This window comes from Spermophilus citellus (assembly GCF_964194105.1).
Source record: "Spermophilus citellus genome assembly, chromosome: 16".
NCBI classification, from domain to species: Eukaryota; Metazoa; Chordata; class Mammalia; order Rodentia; family Sciuridae; genus Spermophilus; species Spermophilus citellus.
In genome coordinates, this window is record NC_138196.1 from 40,317,725 (window position 1) to 40,341,435 (window position 23,711).

General features: G+C 42.0%; 2 long non-coding RNA genes across 2 annotated transcripts; one reads left to right on the plus strand and one right to left on the minus strand.

Annotated features, from left to right (window-relative positions):
- Positions 1-2,506: 2,506 nt before the first annotated feature.
- LOC308635441 lies at positions 2,507-17,993 on the minus strand. Its single transcript, XR_014019192.1, has 3 exons — positions 17,805-17,993; positions 4,937-5,257; positions 2,507-3,054 (listed from the first exon to the last, which is right to left on the minus strand). It is a non-coding gene; the product is annotated as an uncharacterized lncRNA (long non-coding RNA).
- On the plus strand, positions 6,516-11,228 carry LOC308635440. The gene is made up of 2 exons (XR_014019191.1): positions 6,516-6,668; positions 11,060-11,228. It is a non-coding gene; the product is annotated as an uncharacterized lncRNA (long non-coding RNA).
- Positions 17,994-23,711: the final 5,718 nt, after the last annotated feature.

The following is a 23,711-nucleotide window of genomic DNA, read 5'->3' on the forward strand; positions in this document are numbered from 1 at the left end:
CTTGCGCAGGTTCATTTCCCATTAATCTGGGGAGGGAGTGATTCTGCCTTTGTGTACCTATGTAAAATAGGCATGCTGACGTCCTTTGGGAGAAGTAGGAGTGTGAAAATGTGGCTGCTCTGCCAGTAATATGGGAGGAGGATGAAAATAGCAAATGGAAGTTGTGATTATGGCCAACAGAAATAGGAAACTGCTGCTAGGTCATCTGCCTGGTACCCAGCACTGGCCTATTAGCTGTCATTAGCCCTTATCCAGGAAACAATTTGCATCCATTGAAATCCTTATAACATTGGATTTCTGCCCACAGACTCATCATCCTGCTTTTTCTTGTGGATTAAAAAGAAAGTAGACTGTGAATTACTTCTGTTTGTGGGCAGAAAGTGCTATTCTCTGGCCTAGGAGACAGTGGGTAGGGTCGGCCTTCCTAGCAACAATATGGCCATGGGCTTGTATTATCACAGGGGAAGATGCTTCAAGAGGGTATTCTGTCCTATCTCCTGTCAAGCAGACTCTGCAGCCTCTGAGTTGAGGTCAAGGAGGTTTTTTTTTTTTTTTTTTCTGTAATTTAACAGCCTCCCAGAGAAATCCTTTCCAGGGACTCCAGAACTCTCAAGTTTAGAACTTTATGTGTGTTTCCTTTGGCTGCTCCCAGAGTTGAAGCTTGTTTTAAGAAGCATAAAACACTGGGTTTGCCAGGGATCCAGTTTCAGGATGTGAGCCTTCTAGCCCAGAGTCTAAGCCATTGAGGGCAGGGCACCATGTTGTGTGACCCCATTCCTAAACTTCTCTGGGCTTCTGCCTGCTCCTGATCTTCCGTGGGTCAGTATGAATCCTCTTCCTTCAGTTCAAGTCACTGGACTCTTGAATTTTCTCTTTTCAAGATTAGTCTGACCCATGTAAACAGTGGTAAGATGCATCAAATCTGGATATAGAATCCCTGAGTTTGGACTTTGCCCTTTCCTTTTAGGGAATCTGCACTTGAGGACTGCTTACCTAACATCTGAGTTCCAGGCTCAAAAACCTCCTTGATGCCTCTACTAACAATCGAAGACAAAGATTATGTGATTATTTAGCACCTTCTCCTTCTTGTACCCAACTTCTTCTCACTTGTTAAGTCTACTCCCTCAAATAATCATATTCCCCTGACAATCATTTTCCTCCTTCTTAACCAACACTCATGTCATACATGTTCTTGTACCTGGTTGTTTTGGCTTGCATTGCTCAGTAGTTGTCTTAGGGTTTTAGTCTTCTCTCCTTGATTAGAGAGTGCCACCCCAGATATCACCTCCGTGGAAGCACTTAGGTCCTTATACTGAACTTTCCTAATTAAGTTTCATTTTCCCATTGAAATTAGGTGCCTGGAGGGAAGGCATGGATGGGTCATCTTCATTTTTATATCTCTGGTGCCTGAGGCATGGTAGATGCCGACATATATTTGTTGAAATGAACTAATAAACCTCCTTGTGATCTTGTTAAGAGAATATAATGTCAGGTAGCAGAAGCTAGCTGCATATGCTACTGGAAATAGAATTACGTACATTCTTGTTTGAACCTCTGATTATCTTGCACACACAAATATGGCAGTGGCGATCAACGTCCCTGATGACCTCTGTAGTGTCTCCTTCTGCTATGATTCTTGAATCTCCTATTCTCCATGATTCAAAATAGTACAACTGGATGGGTCTGTGGCTGCTACTTCTAGATGGCCCAAATACTCAATGTCTTTGTACTAAGTCATAGAATGTTTAGTTGGTCATATATTCCCCCAGCCACCCTGTAGGCAGGTGTGACCAAGTGTCCAAATTCTGAGGATGAAAAGAGAGGACTGTGGCCATGTGGCTTCAACTTACTCTTTCTTCATTCCAGTGGAGGAGGGCAAATGTCTAGAATGGCAGAGCAATAAAACAGGCACCAGGTGTCTGAGACCATAAAACATCATGGGAGTGGAGCCATCATACCCAGTTCCAGCATTTATGTGAGACAAAAGTCAAGAAATGTTGTCTTAGGTCTACTTCAGTAGCCAGACTTATTCCTACCTAATGTAAGGGGCCATGGATATGGTTTCATCTCATTTCTTATTTTGCAGATGAGAAAATGACATCTAAAGTGACCAGACTGTTTCCACAGCATGGTGGTAGAGTAGCTGATACTAAAACTCTGGGTCCAAGATCTAGCACATGCTCAGGTATGAACCTCAAGTGAGGGCAGGGCAGGAAGTGGCTCTAAAGTTTTGCAAATCATTTTTCAGTTTCAAAGACAGATGTTAGGGGGGACGACTTGATTGCACAATATCCTTTTTCATTTGTGATGTGTAAACAGGCTGGGGAGGGAAGTGCAATTGAAATTCAGGAAACAGCATGACCAGGGAAAGCATATCCCCAAATGCCATATATTTTGATAACATCAGTATTAGGAGCAGGATAGCTGGGAGTGTAGGAATTCAACACCCAGGAAAATTTAACCTATATACAAGTCAGACAAGAGCCTTAGAGAGAAAGCTCTTTGTAGGAGAGGAGGAGGATTTGGCACATACATGTTTTGAAGGCAACTGAGCAGACAGGCTGCATGGGCCAGAGTTCTTGCTAGTAGAGGGAGGTGAGGGGTAAAGAAATCTGCACATAATAAGGTCTGAGCACTAGTGTGAGGTCGGCGCCACCAGCAGCCCCCATCTCAGCAAGGATGCTTTTTTAGCACATTGATTATCTTCTCATTATGCAATTATGACAGAGGCCAGTGTTTTCACCAGAGTATGTCTCTACGGAGTTTCTTGTAATTAGACTCTTTTGTAAATCATGGATTCTGTATACAAAATAGAGAGATGCCCCATCACAAATTATGTAAGGATAGCAAGCTATGTGCTTACAAAACTAAAAATACTTGAGGTGGGCCAACCAACTGGTGAGACAAAAAGGCAGTGTGATCTATATGGAGAGCTGTGGCATCTTGGTCCTCAACTTGAGGCCTGTGGTGAGACCACCTGACCTCCTTGTGCCTGGAGCACTTCTCTGTGGTTGATGCCTGGTCCTGAGATTGCTTATTGAGACTTCTAGGCACCTGAAATGGAGGGATTTACACAATGAGGGCATTTAGGATTTGCTTTTAGCATATAAACAATGCTCCTAGAACTGGAAAGATTGCAATAATTCACCAATTCAAATTCTACTTTTTTTTTTTTTACATGAATAAACTCAGGCTTAGGGAAGCAATATTTTCAAGTTCACAAATCAATTCAGAAGTAAATTTTTTAAAATCAAGTCCCCGGATTCCCAAGGTGTTTTTTATGCTATCCAAATGCAAATACAGCCTTGGCCATAGTTTTCATAATCACCCAATACACAGATTAGGACTTATTTACCCTTTAAAAAACACATGGCAATATGGATTGAAATTGAAACAAAGGGTAGAGTCATTCACACATCTGGAGAATACTGTCCTTAAAGGGTTATGACTTAATACACAGGTTGGCTATAGGTACACAGAACTGAAGCCATGTTGTACTGGGCCATTGGCCTGATCAGTGTGATATAGTAAATGGACTCTTGAGCATATCCTGAAGGATAATAGCTTTGCTTTAATTGGTATTATTAATAGCATGGGATGTTTCTTGTTTGTGTACACATATACATGGTTCATTGGCAAACCATAGAAATCCCTTTATGTCTAGGTCAATGGCTTTGGAAGTGAGAGTGCACTAATTTACAGAGGAAGATAAATGTGTATATGGGAGGCTGGATACTAGTGAAGAAAAGGGTTTTAGTTTTATAATCCCATGGACAAGAAGGAATCTCAGGAAGGCCCTAATGCTGGGCCAGGTATTGAAGGTGGTCAGGAATAATAGATAGATGGTGTGGGGGCTGTGAGAGGGTGTGCTGAGGAGAGCAAGCAGGTCACCTAGGTGGGGAAGAATTTTTGAATTAGTCAGGTAAGGGAGACTTGAACTGGGCATTGATAAGATTTGGAACCTAGGATGGAAGAATCTAATTGTATAATTTCAGTAGGATTTCCCCAAAAAACTAGATAAAATGAAACTCTCCTTCTTTTGTCTAGAGACCCATACTTAGTCATCTATACACAATATGTGTCCTCAGTCTATATATGTTGACCACTTATGATAAAATGGGTGGTTGCATACAGCAACATCTCTTCTACTATCACAGTGGCTTTTTTAATACCTGTATTTTATTATAAAATATATAGACATAAATTTACCATTTTAACAGCATCAAATACATTTATGGAGTTGTACAACTCTCACCATTATCTTTTGCCAAAACATTTTCATCATCCCAAATAGAACCTTTGTACTCATTAAATAAAAACAAACAAAACTCCTCAGCCTTGGTAATCTACCTTTAATCAACTTTCTATTTCTATGAACTTACTTCTTTTAGGTATTTAATAAATTGAATCATATAATATTTGTTATTTTGTGTCTGACCTATTTCAATCAGCATGAACTAAAATAATGGCTCTGAGTTTCATTCATGTTGTAGCATGTATCAAAATTTCATTCCTTTTTATAATTGAATAATATTCCATTATATATAATTTTATTTTTGTAATTTTATTTCTCCATTTATGTGTTGGTAGACAACTGGGTTTTTTCTACCTTTTGGCTATTGTAAATAATGCTTCAGTGAACACTGGTATACAAGGATCCGTTTGAGTCCTGGCTTTCAATTCTTTTGAGTATATACTTACAAGTGGAATGTTGGATCATATGGTAAGACTATGTTGAAAATTTTGAGGAAACCTCAAAAAAATTTTTACAGTGATTGCCCCAATTAACATTCCTATCAGTGATGTACGTGAGTAGAGTACCTTATTTACATTATTTATGTCCATATTAGACAAGATTTAGTTAGGAAAAATAGAAGTTACTTCATATGTTCTGCATTTAAAAAGGGGTTTAAAACATAATTAGAGGCTTACATACCAGTTGGAAGATTTTGGAGGTAAGAGAAGCTGCTGCCAAAGGTGTGAGGGATTGTTCCTGAAAGTCAAAGGAGGTGTTCATCAAGGAACCCAGGCTGAAACCAAAGCAGCTGGCTTTCAAAGCCTTGCCTGGAATTCTTGAGTATCTCCAATGAACTCCTATTACCGACTGACCAGGAAGCCTTGAAGAACCTCTCATCCTTCCACACCACCTCTGATGCCTGAGGGCTTCCCCTTCCTTTCAGCCTTCCAAATCTCCTGTGAGTTCCTCTCATTGGAAAACCATGTACAGAAGGGGTCTTGGGAAGTGTAGTTCCCAATCCTAGAAGATAAAAGAGGTGATGCCAGCCAATAATGCACAGGCTTACCCAATTTATACTCTTCTTTCTTCCAGTAAGGATTCTAAGCAACTTATCAAGATGGATAAAATTTAATCGATTGATGTAAATTCAGTCAATCAAATGTTGACATGAAGACAGTTACAAAGAGGGAAAACAGAGCCAGAAATAAGGCTAATCATGTCAGTTATCTTCTCGCTTTCCATGGCTGACCCTCATTGTGAGCTGCACAACACAGAATTTGTACTTTCCATAAGACTAAAAATTGTTGTTGGAGATGGGAAAAGTTTTATCAAAAATGAAAAAGAGATTCATTGCAGCGGGAGGAACAGGGAACACTGAAGAGAGATAGCAATCATTTAACTTGCATCTTTTTAAAAACAAAATATTTATTTTTTAGTTGTAGTTGAACATAAACCTTTATTTTATTTATTTATTTTTTATGTGGTGCTGAGGTTTGTACCCAGGACCCTGCATGTGCTAAGCAAACACTCTACCACTGAGCCCCAACCCCAGCCCTGACTTGTATCTTGATGGCAAATGACAAGGGCCTTCCTCTGCGTGTGTGTGTGTGTGTGTGTGTGTGTGTTGTGTGTGTTGTGTGCTGTGTGAATGGTGTATGAGGTGTAAATGATGTCTGTGTTGTGTGTGTGATGTGTGGAGTGTATGTGTGGTGTTGTGTGTATATGTGTGCAGGGTATGTGTAAGAGGGGGTGACATGGAGGATTTTTAGAGCTTTGGTCTCTTCATGATTTTGGAGGCTTGAACTCCCAGAGCAGACTGAGATCAACTTGAGAAACAAGTGAGATCCGCAGAGCAGTGAGTGTGGGGTACTGAAGGAAGGCCTCCTACATCCCGCATCAGCACCTTGTGATCTGACAGGAGTTTTCAGATCTGGCATTTACACCACTGAATTTCCCAGGGATTACAAATAACCTTTGAATAGGCAACTAACTGGAGGAAGGAGGGAGCAGAGAGGGCTTTGGATGATGAGTGATGTGGGACCACACAGGGCTCCCACATTGTGGATTTGAGAAGCTGCCCATGGCCCTGCAGTTGGGGCCAACATAGGGAGATGTTGGTCAGCTAACACTGCTGACTGAACAAACTAGTGTGGACCTCGGTTACATTTTAGGGCCCTGATGATCCTCTGGGGATAGTAGGTGTAGGGTTGGTATCCCTGCCCTGCTGAGTCCTCCAGCACTGCAGGCACCTTGGATATCCTGTGTGAGAGACGGTTGTCAGAGCAGGCTGCAGAGTGATTAATGGCCACACCAGCTGCTTACACAGCGGAGAGAGCTGATTTCCTGCCCTCTGGGGTCGGCCAGAATTCAATGAGGCTTGGAGAAAGAATATGCCAGAATGCCTTTGCCCTTTTAAAGAATAGGAGGCTAGGTAAGATTCAGCATCCTCTCCAGGTGGCTGGGGAAGTGGCTGCTGCTTCTCCTGATTTTAGTGGAAAAGGCTGCTGTTGCTGACTCTGGGCAGTGATACAGGGGAACTCCCCTCCAGCTGAGCTGACAAAAATTGTGTGTGTGTGTGTGTGTGTGTGTGTGTGTGCACATGCGCGTGAGGTCATTGAGGTCATTGAGTGCCCCGGGGTCAAATCTCTTAGTTTCTGGGGGTCACACTCTAAACAGACACAGAGGCAGGAAATGCTGAGGGTTTGGCTGGACTGTAAATGCTCTGGCTGGGTGAGAGTGAATTAAGATTAGAAATATGTACTTGTTTCAAGCTCAACTTTGAAATTCTGTTTTGCTTTGAGTGACAGGATTATATCCTCTATGTCTGGAAACAAGGGTCAGAGCTGAAATCAGCAGAACTGGCAGGAGAAATTCTAAAACATTAGTCATGTCCCTCACTCAGGAAACTTCCCTCTCTCCTCAGTGGCTACAGGAATTTCATTTGGGCCTCTCTTGCCAAAACTGAGTGGTGAATAGAGGCATCTGGCTGGGAGTTTAAGGCCAAGCTGGGATAGCCAGACACATAAGTATACAGCAGTTGACAGCAGTTGGCTATGTGGGAATTCAGAACCCAACCTTGCAGGTCCTGAAACTAGGCTACCCGTCCACTTCACCACTGCCAGTCAGGCCAAGGCAGCAAGTGAGCCCATGTGTTTGGGGTCCAGGTGTCCAGCTCCCCACTTTGGGGACTCCAGGAAGTTCCCCAACTCCCTGAATCTTGTAACCCTTTCATGACCACCATCTCTTCCTATGACTAGGTGCCACTCAGGAGGAAACACTATTTTATTTTGGGGATGCTGAAATTTTCTCTCTGTACTTTCTTCTCTCCTTCCCCTTCCTCCACCCATCTTCCACCAAGGTCTTGGGGGAGAGTGGAATTTGAGTTTAAGAATCTCCACCTGTCATTCTTTCTTTTTAAAGAATTTTAAACTGGTACACAATATTATAGGGTACAGTGTGACCATTCAGTACAAGTATACAATGAATAATGATCAAATCAATTTCCTTATCCTTAAATAGCAAACACCATTTTAGAAACTAGTAAGTAGGAGACGGATGAAAGCATGGCTCAGTTAGATTTTGGTTGACTATAGTCCTTTTTGGGGGAAAGAAGGTTCACCTATGTTCCTAAGAGTGGACAGTGAGGCTAGTTCATGGCAGAATCCTCACTGGCTGAATAAATCAATCTAACACATCCTGCACCAGAAGCCACATTGGGGGGTGACTCAGCCAGCAGTCACCCAGGGGTGATTTCTCCCACATGTTGCTGCAAGATGCAGGATGGCAAGAGAAGCCAGACTCAGAAAGAAGAGATAGGGCTCCCATCCCACTTCCACTCTCCACACCTGAGCTGCTTGGGGCAGGTTGCTCCAGGTTTCTGAAACTCATTGGTGAAGGAATGAGATTTCACCTCTTGAAGACAAAGGGCTGGACAGCCTCTCTGAGGCTCCCCTCAGCTCTGAGAAATTTGAGTTTATGAATTATACTTGCTTTTCTTTTGAGCATCAGACTCTTTCCATTCCTACTGGGCTCCTGAGGGATGCCAGAGACTATTCAGAACCTTAAGAGGCACTATCTTTTCCTTCCAGAAAATGGAAGGTAGTGTCTTCAGGCAGCTATAGCAGAATACTATAGACAGCATTCCTTAACAGAACAGAAGATTATCTCGAATGGTTCTGGAGGCTGCAAAGTCTAAGATCCAGGGCCTGCTTTCTGGTTCATAGGTGGCAACATTCTGCTGTGTCCTCACATGGTGAATACAGGGAGGGAACCCTCTTGGGCTGCTTTGATAAGGGCACTAATTCCATTTCTGAGGGCTCCACCCTCACCACCTAATCATCTCCTAAAAGTCTCATCTTCTAATATCATTCCTTTGAGGGCTAGGATTTCAAGATACAAATTTTGGAGAGACATAAATATTCAGATTATGTGAGAATCTAAGGAATATGGCTACTGAGAGAGGGAGGGGAGAAGGAAGGTAAGAGGAAAAGATGAGCGAGGAGAAGAGAGGAGAGAAAAAAGGGAGAAGAAGGGGAAGGAGGAGGAGTGGAATAGGAGGAAAGAAGGAAGAAAGGGAGGGAAAAAATGTATACATTGTCTCTAATGGGACTTTTCTGGGTTGGGAAATTTGATTAAGGAGCCTTGGACTGATCAATATTGGTGTCTTATTCAGTCTCTATCAATTGCTGATTTTCTCTGATCTGAGGAAACTGTTTCCAGACGTGTGTTACATACCCCAGGGAGTCCCCAAGGAGAGAGATCAGATGGCTCCATACAAATTCATTCCCATCACCAGAGATGCACCTCAAAGTATATCACTGCACAGGAATAATCCCCACACTAATGATCACTTTCATTTATTGAACACTCATAAACAGAAGACCCATCTTCAGCTCCTTAATGGGACTACTCATTTCATTTTTACAACCCTATAGGTAGGTACAATTATGATCCCCACTTTTGACCTGGCTTGCAAACTAACTTACCCTAAATCACTTAGCTAATAACTAACAACACCTGGATGCATGTCTGTCTAATTCCAGAGCCAAACTAGAATGTATGGCATGCTTTAGACTCCTTAAACAAAAATCTTTGTCTCCCTGGGACCACATCCGGGCCAGACACAGTGTAAGGGCTCACTGAATGAATGAAGAATTATGGAAGGGCAATGAGGTCAATGATTGTAGGGCTGGTAAGAAAATTTATATCCTGTCCCAAGAATCAAGTTTCTTTAATAGATTTTCAAGGTAAGCCCCCAAAACAGAAAGGGTCTGTTTTTAAGCAATGCCCATGCATAAGTGCAATTTTTAATTTTGCAACCACACAGGGCCCTGAGTGTCCCTTGTGTATGAGCTCAGCATCCTGAAATCTCCAAGACAAACCAACCCCAAGATGTCTTGGACCACAGTGGCTTTCTTTCCAGCCCACCCACATTGTGACCTGCACCCTAGAGTTGTCCTCAAAGACATGCTAAGGAAATACATTTTGGAAGGAAGGAGGTTAACGGAGCCCAGGGTCCAATTCCATATTTGGCATGGCCCCAAGGACACTGTAAATGTAGTCAGAAATATGACTTCCAGTTGACTCTATGGGATGCTGGTTTCAAAAGAGTTGTCATTCTTGTCTGTTTACCACATACCTCTTTGTAACAAGCTCTTCTTTTCTAGAATTTTTGTCTATTTTCCCTGGCATTTTGTATTTTGGTAATTGACTAGAAGAATGGTTCTATAACATAAATCAACAATGAAAAACAAATTACCCCTGCCTGCATCCTTTCATTTCTTTTTCATCTCTAATGATATTTTCTGTATGATGACTAACCCAGACTGACGTAATTTATCAATTGATCTCGACGATGTACATTAGAAAATGCGTTCTGCAGGCCCCAGCAGGCAGCCTTCCATGTGTGCCACATTGCTTTAGAAAACCTATTAATGTAACAGAAATATTGAAAGCCCAGCCTTTGTGCTGAGAATGTTAGAACCGGTGCTAATTACTTTATTAATCATAAGGTGAAGCAGCAGCGCTTATGTCACGGCAGCTGTAAAATAAGTGGTTTTATGGCAAATGTAGTTAAAAGGAAACGACAGGTTGGATTTATGGTATTCAGCTGTAGAAAGGAAGGAAGAGAGAAGGAAGGAAGGAAGGAAGGAAGGAAGGAAGGAAGGAAGGAAGGAAGGAAGGAGAAAAAAAAGAAATTGTTCATGTAAGCAATTTTCTTTCTTTGGTTATATGTTCATTAAATGCATGCCACTAAACATTGTTTGTAACCAGTCCTCTCTAATAGGTTCAAGTCCTAAGAGAATTTATTTTAAAATATAAATGAAAACTTAAATTTGCCTTTTTAATAAAAAATAAAGGGAATACAGTGAGTCAACATTTCACCTCCTGAGGGAAAGAAGAGAGACAGAGGGATCCTGGACCCTGGGACCTGGAGGATACACTTGCATTTAGGATTCTGTCTGTGCCTGTTGGCACTTGCCATGTGAGGGCAGGAGAATTTAGTGGCCTTGGTCCTGACTGAGGCCACAGTGCAGCCGTAAGATAGGACTACCACTACCAAGATCATCACTACATTTGCAATAAGATTTTGTTTTCCTAAGTTAGTCTGTGAGTAAATTACTCTTCTACAAACGACTTGTTTCTTTCTAAAAGTATGTTTGGACTTCACATAAGTAAAGAAAATCAGGCTTTGTTAACATTTCACTTTCCATTGTGGATTAAAGCCATTTGTGTGTGCACCTGCGTGTGTGAGAGAGACGAGTGTATTGCAGATACTTTATATGTTAATCTATTAATGACTGTCTGTAATTCTCAAAACAGTTCTGTGTTCCAGATCGCAAGATGCTGTGTCTACAGGGCCAACAAGGCTCAGTCATCTCTGAAGGCAGTGACAATCTGGAATTCCAATTCAGAACTTCCAGATTTCAAAATCCTTCTTTGCCTTATACCACGGATGTTTCCAAATAAAATACAAAGCAACATTATTGAATATCGAGTGTTGGGTGATTTCACAAAGTGAAATAATGAGTTATTATCTGTTATTATCCTCATAGGTACACACACAAAGAAAGTAAGTTACCAAAGCCTTAGCTTAGCTAGTAAGTGAATTCAAATTCCAAACTTTTGACAGGAGTCTTGGGCCATTTCTTTTCCTTTTTTAAAAAATTTTCTTTGACAAAGGGATTTCCTATGTTGCTTAGACCTTAAACTCCTGGGCTCAAGCTATCCTTCCACCTCAGCCTCCTAAGTACTTGGGACTACAGGCACATGCCACTGTGCTTGGTTTAGGGCCACTTCATTACGGTCTCAGTACCCACTTCCACCAAATTATCAGCAGTCCTAGGAACTTTCTTTTTTAGTAATAAAGCCTTCCTGCCTAAAAGTAAAGTTTATTTTCTTTTGTTTTGCCTTTTATGATCAGTGAAAAAAAGCTCAACCCCATCCTTAGGTAATCTTATGCACAGTGTCAACTCTTCAAATCATCCTTCAGTGGATTAAACAATCCCAAATCACTGTGTTTTCTTTTTGTAGAGACAGTATTTCTCGTCACTTCTGATCACACAGAATCAACACAGAGAAACCAGACAAAAGAAACTGCTGCCTAAAACAGAACATGCCATCTTTTTATGTCACAGCTGGAGCTAGTATTGTTTTAAACAGATAAAAGGTGGAATTGAGGACTGAATTTGGATGAAGCTCTCAGATCACCCAACAAATGATGCTTTCTCATCTCCCTCAGACAGGCCTACTGGCCCCATACATGAGCTCTGAAGAGGTTCCTAAGGAGGAGGGGCTGGAAGTTAAGACAAGCAAGGAGCATTAGGAGAATCTGGTAGCAGAACTTAGAGACTGGAATTCTGGAGCAAGGCTCCACATGGGAAGTGATGCAAAGGGGTCTAGACAGGAATTTAGCAATAACACTGGGCTATGAAAGAATGTGGAGAGTGGTGACAGAGATTGGGAGAGCAGTGTCTGAGACTGGGGTCTCTGATGACCTCATGGCTGAGGCAAGCCTACTGCCTGGGAATGTTCCTGTGCAAGGGTGCAGGATGCCTAGATGCTGTGGCAATGCCCTCCATGAGGAGGTTCAGTGGAAGAGTTTTATCAGCCTTGACCTTGATCTCAGGGACATAGTTCCTGGAAATGGAGGAACTCTCCTGCTAGACAACCACAATATTTCACCAGCTCCACTACTTCCAAAGCTGCCCTCTTGACAATAACTTTAAACAATGGATTTTCTTGAAAGCTACACAAAGCTCCTAACACTGCACATTGCAACTGTAAACTGCAACTGCAGAAAAGCCACATAAATGTTTCTAGCCCTGTAACTTTCTGAGTACAAAGAATAATGAGACATATATAAATAAAAATTGCTGGCATAACTCTTTAGATCTACTTCTCTATCGGAGAGCAGCACTCCACCTGGTCCCAGCTATTTAACTTCAAAATCTATGCCTGTGAGTCTTTATTTTCTAATCCTCCATAGCCTCTCCTAGAACCTGCTAGATTGACCTACTAGTAGTGGCAATGGAGGTCAGAAATAAGAGCAAGAGTGAAAATCCAAGCCAGTATTACCATCTTGCTCAATGTATTACTGAACCATTTGGGTGCTGTTACAGTTTTGATCTTAAATGTTCCCCCGAAGGCCCATGTGTTGGAGGTTTGGTTGATAGGGAGCTGCTATTGGGAGGTGGGTGGAACTTTTAAGAGGCTGAACCTAGTGGAAGGTTTTTAGGTCATTGGAGACATCTTATGGAAGAAGATGGTGGGATCTCAATTCCTTTCCCTTATTTTATTTTATGTTTCAGCCATGAAATGACTGTTTTTTATTTGCTATATGTTCTCTCCACGATGTGCTTCCTTGCCCAAAGCAATGGGACCAACAAATCATGGGCTAAAACTTCTAAAACTATGAGCAAAATGAACCTTTTCCCTTAATAAGTTGATTACCTCAGGAATTTTTTGTAGTAATGGAAAGCTGACTAACAGAGGTCCTTAAATTCCTTGATGAGCATTGTAAGTCCTGGGATCTAGGTTAAGTTCAAGGCAGAGTCTGTTGTATAATTTGTGGGGGAAAATGCAAAAATAAATTTGCAGGATTCTCTTTTAAAAGTTACAAAAATTACTGTTAAAGTTTCTAAAATATAAAACTTTTTCTTTTCCTCCTGGTTTCTTTATTCATTATGCTAATGTTTAATTGGGTATTTAATATTGTATTTCCTGCTAGGCATGGTAGCCCTTGTAATTCCAGAGGCTTGGGAAGCTGAAACAGGAGGATCACAGTTTCAAAGCCAGCCTCAGTAACTTAGCAAGGCCCTAAGCAACTTAATGAGACCCTGTCTCTAATTAAAATATTTTTTAAAGCACCCCTAGATTCAATCCTTGGTAGAAAATTAATTTTTTAAAAATATATATAATTTTCTCTATCATGGGGATACTTTCAAGGGCTAGTACAAACTCTCCCAAGTGACTGTAGATGTGACTTGAGACTTGGCAGTGTTGCTCACCAGCTTTCAGGGCATCTTCTATTAGCCACCAGATCAATGTGTCATACCCAGCCTTTGTATTAATCCATTTCCATTGCCATTACAAAATACCTGAAGATGGGTACTTTATTTATTTTTTTTTCTAAGAAAAAAAAGATCTTTATTTTGGTTGTTCTTACACTATTGTCAGTGGGAAGATAGATGGACTCAAGTTTTACTCTCCGATGTTTCTGGAAATAAGTCTTGACATCACCACACTCTGCAGTCCCTCACCCACATTGTCCAGGCATGCTGAATGATGGAATCATAATTCTGCGTGACATACCATGCATGAGCCAGGTATAATTCTTCTTTTTTCTTCTTCTTGGTCCTGGGAATTGAACCCAGCATTGCTTAACATCCACAGTCCTTCAAACTTAATTTTTTTTTGGTACTGGGGATTGAACCCAGTGGTGCTTTACCACTGAGCCACATCCCCAGCCCTTTTTATTTTGAAACAGGGCCTCACTAAATTACTTATGGCCTTGATAAGTTGCTGAGGCTGTTCTTGAACTTGTAATCTTCCTGTCTCAGCCTCCCAGGTTACTGAGATTATAGGCATGTCCAACCTCATTCATTTGGTCTTGACTACAGTTCTATTAGGGAGGGATGATCATGCCCTCCATTTAATAAATGAGGAAACTGAGTTCCAGAAAGAGGAAGCAACTCATTCATGATAGAGAAAAGATTTATCTAGCTCATAATTTGGGAGGCTGAAAGTCCCAGATTAGGCAGTCCCACCTGCTCAGCTTTGGTGAGGACCCCCTTGACTGAATCACATCAGAGTGGATGACATCATGTCAGAAGTGTGTGCAAAAGGGGGAATCACATGTGAGACAGAAAGCCAGAGAGCTTTTTTAAGGGTCAGACTTGCTCATTTATAGGAAAAATATGAGAACTATTTTATTTTGCAAGACCAACATTAATCCCTTCTGAGAGTGATAACCTAATGACCTAATTACCTCCCAATAGGCCCTTTTAAAGGTTCCAACATCTCTTAACATCACCACACTTTGGACCAAGCTTCCAGCACATGACCCTGTGGATATGGAAGTCAGCCCCAACTCATGGAGGACTCATGACTAAAGGGTTTGCAAACACACTAGTAGCAAATGGTTGATATCTGGGGAGAGGGGATGGGTTGAATGCTGGGATGCCTGCTGACCAGTAACAGTGCTACCAGCCCAGGATGGGGCAGTTGTAACCATGCCCTGCCCCGAGACACCATCCTGATTTTCCCAGCATTCCTGTCTGTGCAGGTTCCCTGGGGACAGTGAGTGATGGCAGGTAAGGACCTTTCACCACCACCCCCCCCACTCTATCTCCAACCTCTATCTCCAAGTAATTCCACTGCCACCCCAAGAAGATGGCAGCATTGATTGCCAGGATGAAAAAGGGGAAGTTGGGTGGGGGCAGGATAGCAGGACTAGGAGGCAGCCAAGGACCCATCCCAGGGAGCGAGGGAGATGGAGGTTAAATGGGATGTGTGGGAACACGGAGGCTCCAAGATCCGGGTGCCCGCTCAACTTTCCCATCAGACTTTGGTTACACAATAGAAGTTCAAAGACAGAATGAAGCATTTCAAGACCATGATCTTAGAGCACCTACGTGCCCAGCTCAGCTCTCTGGACAACTGCAGTGGTTACACACTATGAAGCTGGCTCAGATTTGAGGTGTGGCCTCAGAAACTCCACAGCACAGATAGTGGGAAATGATAGGGCTGGAAGGCCAGGCAGGCCACAGCAGTGTGAATTTCTAATTCCACCTTTCTATTTATATGTGCCTTTTCTAGGTGTTCCATGGCTTTCCCTGATTTGGTGTGTCATCCTTCTCTCAATTTTTTCATTCTCTATTAATACTGGTTCTGTCACTATTTAGGTATCTGGACTGACATTAATATCTCTGACCTTTAGTCTCTGCTTCTCTTTTAGCACTCACATCCCTTGATGCCACGAACTTACGGGGTTTTGAAATCTCATATTGGATTATTAAGTCAGATGACATCCTGGGTAGCTCATTCTGTCCCTGGTCTGTCTGTCTTGTGTTTTTAAAAAGGGGCCACCAGCATTGCCAAATATCTCATTCACATGTGCATGGCTGCTGTTTAAATGATGTTTTAGGAAGGTGAGGCCTCTGTGCCCGTTGATTATTGAATGATTGACAGGGGAAGGTAAATACAGCTTGACCCACCTCTTGTTAGGAATTAGTGTCATGCCACTTCAAGGGGCTATGAAAGATAGTCCACATTCTGGTGCACAGAGTCAAGGCCCCAGAGGTGTGAAAACCTAAGTGTGCACATCCAGAAGCCACAGATGAATAAGCACCTCACTGTCCCACTGTACCCTGGCTGTGTGAGCACAAGCCAGCCATGTTCCCTCTTTTGCCCCCAGTTTTTCATTTTTTTTAAAATAAAGAGCACAGAATACCTTATTCCCAGAGTTCTTTCTAAGCTCAAAAATATAATATTTTACGTCTGTGAATCAGCAATTTCCATCTTCTCAGTGGCTGCCATGTTCTGGGGATGGCAGGCTTCCCACATCTCCCAGGCTTTATTTCTCAAGGCAGCTCAGGTCACATCTCTGAGGTCTGCAGGAAGAGGAGAGGCACACTTGGGGCTGTGTGTGCACCTTTTAGCTCTCAGGCCTAAGGGATGGCAGTGAAGTATCTTTGCTGGCACTGATGAATGCCTGCAGCAAGGAACCATCTTTAGGTGAAATTGTCATAAATGGATAAGTGCAAAACATCCCCAGTGACTCAGAGCCTGCCCAAGCCCCCCACCTTGAAGCAGTTTTCTGAGGATACTGCCACTACTTCTCTTGCCCCTGGGGGCAAAGTTGTTCTGCAGATCACTGCCAAGTTCATTATTGGAACAATTCAAAGATGCCAGCAGTTAATTATATACTGAAGAAGCTCCTTCACATGAGCCTCTACTCAGCTCTCTTTTTCAACCCTTTGAAAAGACCTAATCATCCATTATAGTCATCACCAGCTTTGTTACTTTTTGTGACTCTAATTGGCACTTTTCTTTTAGACAATGAGGTATAGTGGAAAATATGCTCATCTAGGAGCCAGAGGCCTGGTGTTCTAGTTCTGGGTCTATTAATACTTCAATGTGTAACCCTGAGCAAGTCCCTTTACCTTTTTGGGTCTCCTCTCTCCAATCAAATGACAGGGTTGGAGTGGATTTAGCTAAGCTCTGCTCCTCTTGGAGATTCTGTTATTCTCTCCCATGATGGAAATAAGCAGCAATAGGTTGCTTATCATGGGAAACACAGAAAAGTAAGGCTTTAGACAGCTCCTGGTGTTGGGGACAGCAGGTGGACAAAGGGAAGTACATCCTTATGCAGCATCCCAAGTGTTACAGGAGTTTATGGGGGCCGGGGATGCAGAGATTTGCTAGGCTAACTGGAACAAGAGGGAAAAGGCCATCATGGCTGGTGCAGAGTGTCATATTGGGAGCAAGGTTTGCTGAGACTGTAAGGAAGGGCAATGTCAGATGACCAAGGATCTCAAATAAGGTGTTTTATTCAGTTTTTTTTTTTTTTTCCACAGTGACTAAAACACCTGACCAGGAAGAAAAGTTTATTTGGGTGTTTATGGTTTCAGATCCATAGACCATGGGCTCCATTCCTGGAGACTGGAGGTGAGGCAGAACAACATGGTGGAAGAGTGTGGCAGAGAGAAGCAACTCACACGATAATCAGAAAACAGAGAAAGAGAGCTCCACTCACCAGATACAAAATATATACCTCAAATCCATACCCCCAATGACCCACCTCCTCCAGCCACACCCTACTGGCTTTCAGTTACCACTCAATTAAACCCACCAGGGAATTCACTGACTGTGTTAAAGCTCTCATAACCCAATCAATTCTCCTCTGAACTTTCTTGCATCGTCTCACAACGTGAGCTTCTGGGGGACACCTCACATCCATACCATAGCAAAAGGCAAGGGAACTTGGGCTTCATCAACAAAAAGAGAGCAATGTAAACATCTGATTGAGGAATTAAAACATAAGATAGACTCGTAGAAAAGGTACCTGCTAGGAATGCACTTGGCTGTACCAACCACAGTACTCTTCAGTGCATCAGGGTAGACTTGTTTACTTAACAAGGCATCCGGAGGTGGTGATGGTGTTGTTTTAGCAGTGAGATGATGTCAGAGCTATTTCTGCAGTTGTCTTGGCCTTTTACTTCTGGTTTCAAGATAGCAGATACAGCTCATGCTTGTGTCTGCATATAAGGGGGAAAGAAAAAGTAGAAGCAGGGAGGGTTGTAGCAGTTAAGCTTTTTCCTTTATACCACAGAAATTGTTCAAAGAAGCCTTCACCAGAACTGCTAAAAGGAAATAGAGCTCGACTTCTGTTTCTTAAGGACCGTAGGTTGGCTTCATGGTTATCCTAACCACAAAGAGGCTTCCAAACCTCCATAGAAGCCATTCCTGACCTGCTTTCTCTTGCAGTCTCTTGCTTTGCATTATGAATTGATCGTGTTGGTTTGTTTGGTTGTGATATTTTGGTAGCAAACTCGGAACAATTTTAGAAACTTCCCACTTTTATATTCCAAGCAATTTACACTGTGCTGGCTTCACAGTGATAACTCATTCACAATTATGAGTGTGAATTGAACTAGGATGGCAGTGAACTGCCTGCCTGTTACTTTTCTCAAATAACCAAATGCCTGTTGTAGTGGCCAGAATTTTGTTTTATTATTTTGGCCTTATTCCAACATATTTCATAGCAGTCATTAAAATATATATTCTTGGGTTTGCACTAATAAAACTTTATTGTCTTAATGCTTTTATTATCATCCATTTGAAGCTTAAATCCTGAAGTAGCTACATCTTAGCTATATAGCTGCACCTACCTATTGGTACAAACCACATCACACAAGATGGTGATCTTCCGGTGACAGATTCAATTACTTTACCAGGCCTGTACAATCTCCAGCAATAGTAGATGACTGTAGTGGGTTTTGCTCTTTATTGAATGACCATAAAATATTCTTAGCTTGCTCAAATAACTTACCTTCCTTTACCCATAAATTTTCTTCATCTCAATTGTGTGTATCCTATTAAAGAGCAGGAAGCCCTCTGGATTTCTATTTTTGGACAGGTTTATTTGTGACTCTTCCCCCACCCTCTTGTGCTTCTCCTTCATCTTTATAAGTTTTTTTTTTTTTATATAAAACTGGTTATTTTTACTGACCATTACTGCAGGCTGAATTCTTCAGCATAAAACAGCAGTTTGTAATTTGGGAGCAATATGCGTTTCTGATGTGAGCCTTATTTCCTTCTCTCTTTCCAAATCTAGAAGAGTGGCCTTTCTTGTAGGTTTATAGCGAGATCTTGTCCTTAACCCTTTGAACATTGTGGGCACTTTTTTTTTTTTAATGTACCACTTTACATCCTTATATTTTGCTTATTTCTCAGTTAACTTAATATTTTCTCCAATTTGTGAGCTGTCTTCATTCCAATTTTTTTTTCTATTGATCCAGGACTAAAATGCATGTTTTCTTATGTCTAGCACCTTATGGATTGTTATTACTACATGTAAAGATTATTCACACATTTTAATGTGCATATTAATTTCCCTCTGATACAGAATTGGTCCCTGCAGAATTGTGCCTCATTAAGGAACGTTGTAACCTCATATGCATTCTAAGATGATGGCCTAAATATAGCAAATGCCCCACCACTGCTGATGTCTCTATGCCAGAAGTGGCAGCAAACTGAACAGTTGGGAATTTCTGAGGGGGGGGGGGAGTATCAAAACCAAACAGCCCTGACCTTTGTGAGATCTGATTGTTTATAAAGCAGATTTATGTGGTCCAAACCATGCCTCTGGATACTCAGGGATCGTTGTAATGAAAACCTCATATGGTGCTGGCTGCAGTGATTAAAGAAACAAGAGAATGGGGCTTGGGGAAGAAACACACCTCCCCTGGCCTTCCACATATTCTCTTTCACTTGAGGCTAATTGGGTTTCTGCTTCTGACAACACAACCCAGCACAGAATTCCAAATTTCTCCATGCTCAGGGAACAATGATTTGGACTGAATCTCTCAGCAAGATCGATTCTGTCTCTCAATGAACTAAAGAATCACAGTTTTCATGAATGAAATTTGTTTGCCTGATACATGGAGCCAAGTTGTCATCGGCAGTGCTGAAGGGCACACTGAAAGTCCCATGTCTGACTGTCTGCCCATGTCTCCCTGAGATTGTGATCTAGAGGGTGCTCGGTGGAGACTCTGATCCAGACCTCTCCCGTTTGTCACCTGCTTAGAGACCACACAAGCACAGAGGCTGTTTGGTGGATGGTTCTGTCTGATTTGCATGTTATAATTTTGGAAACAGCCTTCTGCAAAGAGCCCAAAGCCTGCATGTTTTAACTCCCCAGCGGCAGAGCCTTGTTTGGACAGTTGAAACCAGGCATTCACATCTGTGCAAAATAGTACTCTCTGGTCATTGAGGAATGTGCATGAAATCATGAAGACAGATTGTAAAGGCAAATTTTGATAGCCTCTATCTAGAATTGTTATGCTTCTTTTCTGTTTTTCTTTTGAAAAGAGGATGAAAGGGAAAGTTATACACCTAATACAATTCATTCTTTGTTGGGAAATTTGTAAATGGGCTGCTCTCAGTCCACATAGGTGTCATTTGATGTACATTATTAGTCTTATTTCTCTACGACAGTAGCAAGTCAGTTTCCTTGTGGGCTTCCACCCACATCAGTCAGGGTAAAAATCTCTTAATAGGTTCTTGCTATTCTGTGTCTTTTTTTTTCCCTCACTTTTTTGTGGATACCAATATATTTCCCTGGCTTGGAGGAAAAGAGAGTAAGGAGGCAAGAACCAACATTTATTGAGCAACTATGATGAGCTAGGTTTTTTGCATATCATCTATTTAACTGCCCCCTCTTTCTAATGGTGGAGACAGCTCCAGTCATGGCCCCAGAATACATAGACTAGAGACAGAACTGGGTCTGCTTGAACACAAACCCCATCCAGAATCTGGAACCTCCTGTGGCCTAAAAAAGTAAAGCATTGAATTTAGTTTTTATAGTGATTTATTTCACTTACATATAACAACATATATGTATAAACTACTATCCCTTTGATGTTGGCATTTTATTGGGGCAGTGTGTAAACTGTATTCTTCAAATATTAAAAAATTTGAAATACTCAAACAAGCTTTGAAAATTTATTCATAGTCAGCTTCCTAGATAGATCTGTGACTCTAGCACATCCCCCTTTCTTTTCTTTCTTCCTCTTTTGTTTTTGTTTTTTAAAATATTTTTATTTATTTATTTTTTCTTTGTAGATGGAAAGCAGGTCTTTATTTTATTTATTTATTTTTTATTTTTATGTGGTGCTAAGGATCAAACCCAGTGCCTCACATGTGCTAGGCAAGCACTCTGCCACTGAGCTACAGCGCCAGCCCTTGTTTTTTTTTTTTTTAACTGCCAGAGACTGAACCCAGGACCTTGTGCATGCTAGCTATGCACCACTTAGCTAGCAGCCTCTCATTTCATTTCTTATGTAGCAGAAAGCTTAGGTAGAAATTGGGTCACCCTATTGATTCCAGGTTATACAGACCTGTACCTACTTCTTCATAGGATAAGCTTAAGAATAAAACACTCTTTTAGGATAAAAATACCTTGTCAGAATGGGGAGGACTGAGTAGCAGATGCACTCATCTTTAGGTTCATCTACAGACTTGCTGTGTCTCAGAGCCTCGAGGTCCTTCTGCATCTCTATGGGATACCTCCCACCTCCCTGCACTATAGCACATATGTAGAAACATGTAGATCAATTACACCCTTGACTCTCAGCTGCCATTAGTTGATGCAGTCAGTAATTATCAGGCATCGACCGGCTGGTTGAAAATAACATTAGATGAACATTTAGGACGAATCTTTCTTCTGGCCTACCTTAGTCCTTAATTTCCTATTTTGGCTAACCTTCAAGGGACAAATCCCAGACTTTCAGTGACAACATACCTAGATTCATCCTTCATCCATATGAAGTCCTGGTGAAGGGGGCATGCCTGTAGAAGGATAGCTCTTGGTATACTGGAGCTTGACTGTCAGAGTGTGGGGTAAGTACTATTCACACAAGCCTGATACTGCTCGACGGGGCCGAGTGAGTGGTGCCATATGGCAAGGCTGTCATCATTATTAACAGCAGCTGTGTTAGGAATAAAAAGGTGTCTCTGTGTATAGCGGTATGGGGGAGGGAATTTTAAAATACATTATGGAATCCTTTGGGGGAGAAAAGGAACAGAAATGGAGTCAAAATGTGCTTTCACCCCTTCTTTCTCAAACTTGGCCCTGCCGAGAGCAAAGGTGAAGTCCTTGCCATGGAAATACAGCTGGCTTTCTCTTTTCTCTGTGACTGTGGCCACACTGCTCTTGCAGCAAAAGACACAGGCTCGGCTCCTGTGATTTTCACAGTAGCTTTCCAGGGTGTCACAGGCTGGAGGAAAGGATATTATGAGGATGTCCTCAGGCCTGTATTTGGTACATGAGCCAAGAAGGACTGAACCTCTGACCATGAATGAATGACTGCTGCATACAAGTCCTGAAGTGTGGACAATCTCTGAGTTTCTGGGGGACATGGACTTGAAGCAGGTTTATTTCTAAGGGGCAGGTCAGGGCTTCAGACAGATCATTCATGGGCTTTTCCATGGGCTCTTTCACGTTGGTCCAGCTAGTATGGACAAAATGAGCTGCCTTGTGTAAGAAAAGGAGTAGCTCTATGCTCTTTGGATAGGAAGGAGAGTTGTCATGAAAATCCTAAGAGGACATGTGTGGCCAGGGCAGTGTGTGTGAATGAGGAGGTGGGGATTTTCTTGCCTGAGAGCCAGCTCCAGGCCCACCTGCATTGCCTTGGCAACAGGGACAGGTGGGGGGAGTATTTATAGGCCCCTTCCCGTGTGAGTGCCTCAGGTCTTTTAAAATCCCTGCTGGCTTCTCCTCCCACCCACCACTTCTCTGAATCACTGCACGGGTTCTGGAAAACACTGCCTCCCACCCTGAGCCTTGGCAAGCTCAGGGAATGAGGAAAGGGGTTTAGGGGTTTGGAAAGCAGCTTTTCAACATTTTGCTTTGGAATGTCATTTTAAGAGCCTGGATGGAAAATGTGACATTGAAGTGTTATTGCTCAAATCCCCTTTGTTCACCTAAAATGAGACAATGTGAAGGGCCTTCTAAAGAGCTCAGTGAGGTGTAAGGGAATCAGGAGGTTGGAGGTTGTGCTCCCAACTGTTTAACAATGCCACCTTGGCTCAGAAGATGACAATCTCCTTTCCCTGGTCATCTCTCTGAACATGGGCACTGGGCTACCTGGCCACAGACAGTCCTTCCAGCTCCTGCATATTGTGCATTCTGATTGGGCTTCTCCTTGGCTAACTGTGGCTGGTTGAGGAACACAGCACCTGTCCTACTTCTCATTGCCAAGAACTTGCAAAACCAAGCCAAGCAAGCAACATTGTCAGTACCAGCCAGCAGGAGTCCGGAGCCAGGACTCAAATCAGATAGGGTGCCAAGAACCTGAAAAAAAAAAAAAACTGACACAAGTGCTCAACTCCCAAATTACATTTTAAAAAACCAAACTTAGAAACTAAGAACCGAATGTGTGTGCTTTAAAAATAAAACAAGCCACTTTTTGAACTAGTTAGAACCAGAATCGGTTCTTTATATTTTTGACAACTTCAATTTGAACACCAAAATATCCTCTGGACTGAATCAAATAGATATTCCCAACAGTTTTGGTCTCTGGTTAAAAACAGAGAATCAAGCAGGCAAGCATATAGATAAAAAAGAAAAGCTTTCGTCATTCAGAATGAGAGTTTGTTTGGAACTAAATCAGAAGAAGGAATTTTTAGTACATTTTAGTCAAGCCACCCTTTTATAACCAACTGGGAGAATACTGGTATGCTATTGTCC